This window comes from Capra hircus, chromosome 26 (genome assembly GCF_001704415.2).
Source record: "Capra hircus breed San Clemente chromosome 26, ASM170441v1, whole genome shotgun sequence".
In the NCBI taxonomy this organism is placed as follows: domain Eukaryota; kingdom Metazoa; phylum Chordata; class Mammalia; order Artiodactyla; family Bovidae; genus Capra; species Capra hircus.
Window position 1 is genome coordinate 23,023,813 of NC_030833.1, and position 11,170 is coordinate 23,034,982.

Genomic DNA, 11,170 nt, shown 5'->3' on the forward strand with positions numbered 1-11,170 from the left:
TGTTTTTTTTTGTTGTTGTTGTTGTTGTTGACGGGGGAGTGGGGCAGAAGATGCATTTTGATAATTAATTTTACCAAGTATTTACCGGAACTGTGGAACTTACCAGTATTGTTACTATTTTAATGTGAACCATGGGGCTTCCTTTATTTATTCTCCAAATTTGTGTGCCAAAATACAGATAAAGAGTTTTTAACAGTGTCTGCAGACATTTATGCTAATAGTCCATGAAACAGATTTGGAGAAAAACATATTTAAGGAAATAATATCCCTTGGTCCTATCTCCAACACCCTTATCTAATTCTTATTGAAGAACTGCTCAGAAAGAAAAAGTCCACTTACTCTCAAGTTTTCTTTCTTCTTTTGCTTAATTCCCGTTTTACTCCCAGCGCACACACACACACACACTCACACTTAGATTATTTCTGCTGTTTAATACACAGCTTCAGTTTTCTTACAATAACAAGCAAACAAAAAACCCACACAAAATTACAGACCAAAAATACACCAAAGATAACTTCTCAAAATCTCATATTTTTCAGCAGAATTGTTTCAAAAGGTAAAGGTAATCTCAAAATTCCATAACAGACCTTCTCAGCTCTTCAAATATTCATCTCTCTCTTTTCTTCCTATAAAGCCAGGATATTTCTCCCACTCTCTAAAAACATGCTTGTTGTCTGTGACATGAATGTAGAGAGCAGTCTATAAGGACTGGCATTTGCATCTCTTTATTTGCAGGCTTCCTTGGCACAGGCCTACCTCAATGGCAGAAGGTATTTGAGGGTGACTATGAACTTTGCTTTCTGGATAGTAAAGAAAATGAAAACAGAAAAGGGAGCACAGAATTGGCCAAGATAATTACATATTTTCATTCTAAACTGCCTTATCCTATCACAGGATATTACAGCTAGAAAGGTCATCCAACTCTTACCTTGATACAGTGAAGGAAAAGGGTGTGTGTGGGGAGGGGGTGAATTGTCCAAAGCTCACCAGGTAGCATCTAAAGCAAAAGTAAAACTGAGCTCTCCAATACCCTCTCCCCTGGCCCATGCTGTTTAGTCAGTTATGAGCTGGGTTAGGCTGGAATGATTTGCACGTAGCTATAATCAATGATGCCCAAGCCTAATCATCAGATTCACCTAGTTTTCTCTTGCACCTATAGCCTTTCAGGTTCCACTCCAAACTTTGTGATAGCTAATTCATGGAGTCTGTTCTTAAATAATCTAAAGTCTGTCCCAGTGAGTCTGAAATCATAAATGTTGGATAACTCTGGAAAAGACCATGGAGTTTGAGAATTATAAGATATAACTTCATTGTCCCAGACTTGCTTTTATTCTGTAAGTTAGTGTAAGAGATGGACTTTCCTTGGTGGAGTCAAGGGTATGGTTACTACTTTACACCTAGCTAGATTTTGCTAGGTGACCTATGAGAAGTTGCTTAATTGTTTTCAAGTCATATCTGTTATGAAAGCTGATTTACAATGACCTGTCTCTAGGTTCCTATCAAAGCCCAATTAATTATTAGGAGAAAAGATCTTTAACCTTTCAATAAAAATTATTGAAAATTCAATACTTCTTTTTTTTAATTTTTATTTTTACTTTATTTTACTTTACAATACTGTATTGGTTTTGCCATACATTGACATGAATCCACCATGGGTGTACATGCGTTCCCAAACATGAACCCCCCTCCCACCTCCCTCCCCATAACATCTCTCTGGGTCATCCCCATGCACCAGCCCCAGCATTTTAAATTTCAAGTATGCAAGGTGAAAGAGAAACTTCTATGTAATTAAAAACAAGCAAATAAAGCATAAATAAAACAAAACTAAAAGTCTGATCTACGCATGGACCCCCAAAATAACTGGAAGCAGTATTTGAAACATTTAGAGAAGAAACGGATGCTGTGCATTCTAAAATCTATTTCACCCTGTGTAGAATAGCTTCTCCTATTTCTTTCTCTTTCTCTGTTGGGCCATATGACCTGTTTTTATGAGAATAAAAGACAAATGATATTTCTAGTACAGATAAGAAATATAGATATAAGACAAATTTTGGGGAAATTTACCAACTGGCCAATTATGATTAGAGGTGAATTACTATGGAAAATAAAAATAATAAAATTCTAATGAGATCCCTTAAGTATTTGCATGCTTGAAAGGTGCACATGCTTATACTGACAGAAAAGGGTTTTCAGATCTCACAGACCAAAAGATGCAATTTAAACAGAACAAACCAGTAGCAGAAATCTGACTTCTATCATAAGTCTGTAATTTTTCTTCTCTTTCATTGAAAGTTTGTAGAATCTATACTCTGTTAGGAATTATGTATTTAGAAACAATTCACTTTCCTGGAACTTGGGAGAACAGCTTTCCTTCTGATCATCTCACATGTCAACATTGTTAGTAGCCATCATTATTATCAAGAACAAAACTTCCTTATTGTGAACCCATTCTGTGTGATTAGATGACAGAATCAACCAAATACTGAGAAATAGTATAAAGTGGTGGTAAGAATATGAGTTCCCACATGAGACTTTCTGGAACCAAAGCCTGACTGAATCATTTTACCAAGTATAAACATCTGGGCAAGTTACTTAACTTCTCTATGCCTCAGTTTAGTCATTTGAAAAATGACAGATGTGATATCTCCAACATTGAATTTTTTTCAAGTTTTTGATCACATACTGCATGAGGAATACTCAGCAAACTATAAGTGTGAGTAATGGGTAACCAATAAATGGAAACTTCATAATGAAGAATATAGAAACATAAACTCTGGAGTAAATTAAAAGTAACTCCAATGAATATAATAATATTCTAATTTAACCAAATCACTTAACAAATATTTATGGATGATTTTGCTATGTGCCAGGCATTGGGCTATAAGATAAAGATGTTATAGACAGGAAGATGACACCTTCTTGCCTCAGAGAGAAACTGATAAAGGTAAGATCCACATATCAGGGAGCTCCTCAGTGCCAAAATTTTCATAGGAAAGTCTTAATCATGACTGGGAGATGGGTGGGTATCCTTTGATGTCTTTCAGACATATTTGCGGCTTATCTTTGCTTGCCATAGGAGCCAAGGACAAACTACCAGAATGGGCTAATAAGATGAAAGTGGTTTCTGGCCTCTGCCCTGCCAGATATTCAAAGTGTAACCATGGGCCAGCCCCTCTCCCTCTCTCAGATCTCTACTTCCTTCACAGCATCTCTCCAAGACTGGCCATGACAATTCAATGAGCTAATTCCTGTGACAAGTACCTTGTGGGTTTTCAGAGCCTGTGTCAATGAAAGGGTAAGGAAAATAAGATAAATTTGATGATATCCACTGAGAATCAATTTGGAGCAAAAAGCAGAACAAAAAGCAAACATTCAGCACCCCCTGTCTAGCCCCAAGCTTTCCCTTCTAGCCCCAAGTCTGTCAATACCTCTAATCTCCTCTTTTATTTATGCTGGGCACTAAGCTAAATGCCTTATAAGTATTATTTCCATTAGCCAACACAGCTCCCCCATGAACTGGGCACTATCGGTATTCCTCTTTACAGACCAGAAATCTGATGCCAAGGGCCATCAGGTCCACAGTGGACCGAACCAGACCTAGAACCCAGCCTAGGTTTCTCTGATGGTGAAACCTGTGTCATAAACCACTTTCACATTGAATTTCCAAGTTTACACCTCAGGGGCCCTGAAGCCAGGGGCCAGCTACCTACATGCTGGCCCTTAGGACCTGAACTTCAGGGCACCCGGGGCTGCCCAATGCAGCCCTTTTCTCCTGTATTAACTTGATGGCTTCTAAATGCCTCCAATTTTCCTTTTTGATTGTCAATATGTTCATATGATAAAACTAGATTAAAGCATCTCCCTGTCATTGAGAGAACAGAAGCACTTATTAAATGGGCCTTTGGTTATTGATGGCCTGTCTTGATGAAGTGAAAGGAGGCATCCCGGAACATTCCACAGGAAACTCCTGACGACTCAGCCACTAACTTTCCACGTTCCCTCAGACAAATAGTTTACCTGTTTTGAGCCTCAGTTTCTTCATCTGTAAAAGAGAACACTGCCTGCCATTCCTACTTTCTTGAATTCCTATAGGGATAAAATTAGATAATGCATAGGGAATAGGTTTATAAGCTTTAAAGTTCCACCATACTAACCATTGCTCTTTAACAGCATCTGTGGTATAATGGAATAATACGGATAAACTGAACTTGAATTCAAGTCCAGACATGACATTAAATACTCTATGATATTACCCAGGATTCTGTTCTATGAACATCATTTTTGTAATCAGGTGATAGGAGATATAAAACCTACTTTTTATAGTGGGGCTATAAAGTTAAAAATATAAAAATTGCTTAAAGCTGAGCTCAACACATTATTCTAATAAATACTATAATTATTGTTAGCAGTTATCCATATTAATTTTCTCTAATTATTAAAAAACACAAAGAGTATTTGGGCTTATTATCACTTAGAAAATAGACTCAAGATGTGTAGATTTCTTTGGGAGGCTGTTAAAATACAACCTGTCTTGAAGAGTGAGGGGAGGGTTGGAAAAGACATAGCAGCCTAAGATGTAAAACCTCCCTTCAGGGGTGGAAGGGTTAAGGAGATTTAAAGTATGGCCACTATTACTGACACAGTCTGCTCTGGGCAAGGGTTAGGCCAGCTCCTGCTGTTTCTCTTGGCAGGAAGTGTAGATCTGCTTTGATCAGGCCTGGCCTTTTCACTCTTGGAAGAGCGGCAACAGCAGCTTTTCGCTGTGAGGGGCCCTGGTAACCATGTTTTGGAGCAAGATCAAGACTGTCTCATGATCTGTGTTGCCCTCTCCTTTGATATATACCTGGGCCTGAGGCTTGCTGTGACCTGAAGGCCCCTACCCTGCATGGAATGGAGTGAAGATGGCCCTTCACATGCCTGTGGTCCCCTCTACTTCCAGATTCCTTATCAGAAAAATGATGAGGAATGTTAGGTGTTCTGAAAGGGATGAAGTAGCAAAAGAGAAACAGGTGGTCCCACTTAAGAAAGCATAGGTTTATGAGTCTTAAATGGATTTGGAGGTCAGATCCATCACTGTCTAGATTTGTATCTTTAGGGCCATTTTTAAAGTCGCTGGGTTTTAGTTTCCTCATCTGTTCAAAGCGGAAATATAATAGCAACCTGTCTTGGTTGTCCCCTCAGGAATTGCCTGAGTTAATGGATAAAGAAATTAGACTAGTAATTAACTCATTTTGCGTGTTCAACTACAATTGCTTTTACTACTGTTTCTTCCCTTTGGCAGATCATAAATGTATGTGGGGACTTTACAGCAAGCTTCTGGCTGCTCTGTTGTTCTGAAGAGTTTTCTTTAGCACTGATGTCAGGCAAGAGGATTAGCTAGAAGCTGTGGGGAATACAAAGATGCTTACATGGTGGCTCTGTCTTTAAGTAGCTGCCTAGCCAGCTGGTAAGACAGAGCGTAAGCAGAGAGTGAGATCCAACAGAAGGAGGTACATATGGGTGCCTAATGAGTGGCCCAGGTGGCGAGTGCTACAGGAACTGAGATGTGGGAAAGGTCACTCACTGTGGGATGAAACTGTTGGAAAAGTTTCTTGCAGAAATTAATTCTTTTAGTCAATCAGTCAAGTAGCTGCTCTCATTGAATGTCCATATGGTTCCATAAACTGTGCTCAGATTTAGGTTTGAGTGGGCCTTGGAGGATAAGTAGAAATCTAACTATTACATTGTCTTCATTTCCTTGGCTGCAATTACCTTATTTTGTTCATCTCTCTACACTCTCCAGCCCTAACTAAAACTTCTGAGCATGTCCATCTATCAGCAGGTTCTACAGGAATTTCAAACTCAATATACTCCAAACTCAGGACATTATCTTTCTTTCACACAGGTCATGACCTAGAATTTTTATTTCAATTCCCATCCCTATACATCCAATAGCCCTAAATTATGAACATTAAAATCAGTTCTAGATCTTGCTCCGGACCAGGTTGGGCCGTAACGCTGCTCCGCGGGGTCAGAATGTCATACCCAGGCTACCCGCCCACAGGCTATCCACCTTTCCCTGGATATCCCCCTATGGGTCAGGAGTCCTCTTTCCCTCCTCCTGGTCAGTATCCTTATCCTAGTGGTTTTCCTCCAATGGGAGGAGGTGCCTACCCACCAGCATCAAGTAGTGGCTACCCAGGAGCTGGAGGCTACCCTGCCCCTGGTGGTTATCCAGCCCCTGGAGGCTATCCCGGCGCCCCACAGCCCGGCGGAGCTCCATCCTATCCTGGAGGCCAAGGGTTTGGAGCCCCACCAGGAGGAGCAGGCTTTTCTGCTTATCCACAGCCACCTACACAGTCTTATGGGGGTGGCCCAGCACAGGTCCCGCTACCTGGTGGTTTTCCTGGGGGAGCAATGCCTTCTCAGTATCCTGGAGGACAACCTCCTTACCCTAGTCAGCCTGCTGCGATGACTCAGGGAACTCAGGGAACAATCCGACCCGCTGCCAATTTCGATGCCATGAGAGATGCTGAAGTTCTTCGTAAAGCGATGAAGGGTTTTGGTACAGACGAGCAGGCAATTATAGATGTTGTGGCCAATCGTTCCAATGACCAAAGGCAAGAAATTAAAGCAGCTTTTAAGACCATGTATGCAAGGATTTAATCAAAGATCTTAAATCAGAGTTAAGTGGAAATATGGAAGAACTGATCCTTGCCCTGTTCATGCCACCTACATATTATGATGCCTGGAGTTTACGGGATGCAATGAAGGGAGCAGGAACTCAGGAACGTGTGTTGATTGAAATTTTGTGCACAAGAACAAACCAGGAAATCCGAGAAATAGTCAGATGTTATCAATCAGAATTTGGGCGAGACCTTGAAAAGGACATTAGGTCAGATACATCTGGGCATTTTGAACGTTTACTTGTATCCATGTGCCAGGGAAATCGTGATGAGAACCAGAATGTTAACCACCAACTGGCTCAGGAAGATGCTCAGCGTCTCTACCAGGCTGGTGAGGGGAGACTAGGGACAGATGAATCTTGCTTTAACATGATTCTTGCCACAAGAAGCTTTCCTCAGCTAAAAGCTACCATGGAGGCCTATTCCAGGATGGCTAATCGAGATTTGTTAAGCAGTGTCAGCCGTGAGTTTTCCGGAAATGTTGAAAGCGGTTTGAAGACCATCTTGCAGTGTGCCCTGAACCGCCCTGCCTTCTTTGCTGAGCGGCTCTACTATTCTATGAAAGGCGCCGGCACAGATGACTCCACCCTGGTCAGGATTGTGGTCACTCGAAGTGAGATCGATCTTGTGCAGATAAAACAGATGTTCAGTCAGATGTATCAGAAGACGCTGGGCACAGTGATTGCAAGTGACACGAGTGGAGATTACCGAAAGCTTCTTCTGGCCATTGTGGGCCAGTAGGAGAGATTTTTATAAATGAATGAAGCTATTCAAAGCTTATCCTGCAAAGCAATGACTGACCTGCATGCAGCAACATCAACCCTCACCTAACCAAAAGAGCTTTTACTAAGGACTGTGTCAGGGTATTGTGCTTGGTTTGCACATGTGGTTATTGCCTTAATTCCAATGTTATTTTTTTCTCTATGTACAATCAAGTAAAGCCATATCACAATGAAAAAAAAAAATCAGTTCTAACTAGTTTCTCGCCCTATGTTTTGCAAAAAACTGCTCAAAAGATAAGCTCAGTTCAGTTCAGTTGCTCAGTCATATCTGACTCTTTGCAATCCCGTGGACCGCAGCACACCAGGCTTCCCTGTCCATCATCAGTTCCCAGTGCTTGCTCAGACTCAAGGCCATCGAGTTGGTGATGCCATCCAACCATCTCAACCTCTGTCATTCCCTTCTCCTGCCTTCGAGCTTTCCCAGAATCAGAATCTTTTCCAATGAGTCATTTCTTCATATCAGGTAGCGAAATGATTTCATTTAGGATTGACTGGTTGTATCTCCTTGCAGTCCAAGGGACTCACAAGCATCTTCTCCAACACCAGAGTTCAAAAGCATCAATTCTTTGGTGCTAAGCTTTCTTTAGTCCAACTCTTATATCCATACATGACTGCTGGAAAAAAATACAGCTTTGACTAGGTGGACCTTTGTCAACAAAGTAAAGCCCCTGCTTTTTTTAATATGCTTTCTAGGTTTGTCATAGATTTTCTTCAAAGGAGTAAGTGTCTTTTAATTTCATGTCTGCAGTCACCATCTAGAGTGATTTGGGGCACCAGAAAAATAAAGTTTCTCACTGTTTCCATTATTTCCCCATCTATTTGCCATGAAGTGATGGGACTGGATGCCATGATCTTCGCTTTCTGAATGTTGAGTTTTAAGCCAGCTTTTTCACTCTCCTCTTTCATTTTCATCAAGAGGCTCTTCAGTTCCTCTTTGCTTTTTGCCATAAGGGTGGAGACATCTGCATATCTGGGCTTATTGATACTTCTCCTGGCAATCTTCTTTCCAGCTTGTGCTTCATCCAGCCCTGCATTTTGCATGATGTACTGTGCATAAAAGTTAAATTAGCAGGGTAAAAGCCCTGACACACTCCTTTCCCAATATGAAACCAGTCCATTGTTCCATGTCTGGTTCTAATTGTTTCTTGCCCTGCATCAGATTTCTCAGGAGGCAGGGAAGGTGGTCAGGTATTCCCATCTGTTTCAGAGTATTCCACACTTTGTTGTGATACATACAGTGAAAGGCTTTAGCAGAGTCAATGAAGCAGAAGTAGATGTTTTTCTGGACTTCTCTTGATTTTTCTATGATCCAATAGATGACGGCAATTTGATCTCTGGTTCCTCTGCCATTTCTAAATCCACCTTGAACATCTGGAAATTTCAGTTCACGTACAGTTGAAGCCTAGCCTGGAGAATTTTGAGCATGATTTTGCAATTGTTCTGTAGTTTGAACATTCCTTGGCATTGCCTTTCTTTGGGACTGGAGTGAAAACTGCCCTTTTCCAGTCCTATGGCCACTGCTGAGTTTTCCAAATTTGCTGGCATATTGAGTGCAGCACTTTCACAGCATCATCTTTTAGGATATGAATTAGCTCAGCTTGAATTCCATCACCCTGCTAACTTTGTTCCTAGTGATGCTTCTTAAGGCCCACTTGACTTTGCACTCCAGGATGTCTGCCTCTAGGTGAGTGATCACACCATTAAATCATTAAGATCTTTTTCGTATAGCTCTTCTGTGTATTTTTGCCACCTCTTCTTAATACCTTCTGCTTCTGTTAGGTCCATACAGTTTCTGTACTCTATTGTGTCCATCTTTGCATGAAATGTTCCTTTGATAGCTCAGATTTTCTTGAAGGGATCTCTAGTCTTTCCCATTCTATAGTTTTCCTCTATTTCTTTACATTGATCACTTAGGAAGGCTTTCTTATCTCTCTTTGATATTCATTGCAACTCTGCATTCAAATGGATATGTCTTTCCTTTTCTCCTTTACCTTTTGCTTCTCTCCTTTTCTCAGTAATTTGTAAGGCCTCCCTGGAAAACCATTTTGCCCCTTTGCATTTCTTTTTCTTGGGGATGGTTTTGAGCAGGGTCTCCTGTACAATGTTACAACCCTTTGTCCATAGTTCTGCAGGCCCTCTATCAGATCTAATCCCTTGAATCTGTCACTTCCACTGTATAATTGTAAGGGATTTGATTTAGTTCATACCTGAATGATCAGTGGTTTTCCCTACTTTCTTCCATTTAAGTCTGAATTTGTCAGCAAAGAGCTCGTGATCTGAGCCACAGCTAGCTTTCCAGTCCTGTTTTGCTAACTGTATAGAGCATCTCCATCTTCAGCTGCAAAGAATATATCCAATATGATTTCAATATTGACCATCTGGTGATATCCAGGTGTACAGTCATCTCTTGTGTTGTTGGAAGAGTCTCTTATGTTGTTGCTCAAAATACAGGAGTATCCAAACGCTAAGACAAGAAAGATGTTTTCTAAATTTTGTCTCTTCCCCTTATTGCCACGTGGTGCTGGTTGTGGTGGTGGCAGTGGTTTAGTTGCTCAGTTGTGTCCAACTCTTTGCAAGCCCATCATGTTTCTCTGTCCATGGGATTTTTCAGACAAGAATACTTGAGTAGGTTGCTATTTCCTCCTCCAGATGAGCTTCCTGATCCAGGTATCAAACCCGTGTCTCCTACATCTCAGGCAGTTTCTTTACTGTTGAACCCAAGAGCTCCTGGGAATTAGGAGATGGATTGCCTTGAGAGAGGGGCGAGGGTGTCACATTTATCAGTTCACCATAGTCAATGATTTAAATTTTTATCACTTAAACAGTAAAGAGTTGTTCTGAATTCTTAACTTGTGCTTCTTAAATCTTGCAGAACCTTTGTCTATAGAATGTGATCTTGGCCTGAACTGTAGGAATAAGAGGAAAGACAATGCACAAGGGGCAGGAAATAAGCAGAGCATTATGTAGAAGTGTATAAAACAGAAGTTCACAGGCGACACCCCATAAACATCTTTGAAAGAGAAGGTGTATATTGCATGTGGAGTAAATTATGCTGGCATGCTCTTGAGATAGTCTGTAGACAAGGTTAACTACCTTTGAACCCCCTTATTATACAACCGTTTAATATCCCTGTAACCATAAAAGTAAACTTTCCTTATAATTAGGGTGATATTATAATTCATCACCCAACTCAGAATATTTTTGAAAGGGAAGGAAGGTTCTTTTAAATCTAATATTTAAATCTAATATTTTAAATCTATCACATATTTTATGTCGTAAGCATAAATTGCGACTCTCCTGGGAAGCCAGCATATGAGTTTACCTATAATGAGATGTGGTGACAACCTGTAATCTAAGCCAACTTGTTCAAGTTCCAGGAAAGATGAATTTAGACTTATTTCTGTACTCTAGAAAATAAAATGTAAGTATGTAAATAAAGTCACTATTTTGTTTTTTCTTTTTCCTCCTGATTATGAAAATAATTCTGAGGCTTATTCAAGTTATTCGATTTTTTTGTAGTGTATAATGATGGGAAAACACTTACTATAGAGGATTCCTCTAGAAACTACTCAGATATTTAATATACTTATTCATTCATTCATCTACTTTTTCAGTAAATATTTAGTGAGTACTTAATATATATCAGCCACAGTGCTAAGGGATACACAAATTATGGCCGTGACAGAACTATATAAAGAACTTTAGGTGAAAAAGGTTGAAGGA

General features: G+C 40.3%; 1 pseudogene across 1 annotated transcript; it reads left to right on the forward strand.

Annotated features, from left to right (window-relative positions):
- LOC108634039 lies at nucleotides 5,973-7,626 on the forward strand (annotated as a pseudogene). The gene has a single exon (XR_001917345.1). The product of XR_001917345.1 is annotated as an annexin A7 pseudogene (transcript).